Genomic DNA, 552 nt, shown 5'->3' with positions numbered 1-552 from the left:
CCCGTCACCCTGCCCCTCCCCTGGGGCCAGGGGCCAGTGAGCAGGCACTGGGGCCACAGCTTCCAGTTCACCAGCACTGGGAAAAGCAGCCCAGGGAGGCAATGGCTGGTAACCCAGCTGTGAGCATCCCCCACCAGAGGAAAGCACCTCTTGTTCCTGCCCATCTCCCCCTCCCCCCAGGCTCACTCTTAGGACACAAATACATAAAAGACCCCCCAGCTCCCAGTTCCTCTCTCTCTCTGACTCCCCCCAGGCCGGCAGTGCCGGGACGCCGAGGTGCTGGCTAGTGTTACAGGTGTAAAGGCAGGGTGCCCCACGGTCCAAGCTGCCCTCAGGAAAAGTGAGGGCAGCAGGTCTCCAGCACTCACCCCACCCCACAGCGTGCGGGCCCGATGCCGGCCTCGGCATCCCTTCGAGGTGAAAAAAATGTCACGTAAGCCCGCAGCGCCAAGGGTGCCCGGCCCTGGCCCCAGCAGCACAGGGCTTCTGCTTTCTGTCCTGGGTGAGGTCCAAAGGGAAGCAAAGGCCTGGTGGTCCAGAGCAGGAGACCCC

Source organism: Phaethon lepturus, unplaced genomic scaffold (genome assembly GCF_000687285.1).
Source record: "Phaethon lepturus isolate BGI_N335 unplaced genomic scaffold, ASM68728v1 scaffold23008, whole genome shotgun sequence".
Lineage (NCBI taxonomy): Eukaryota > Metazoa > Chordata > Aves > Phaethontiformes > Phaethontidae > Phaethon > Phaethon lepturus.
This window is presented reverse-complemented; position numbering follows the sequence as displayed.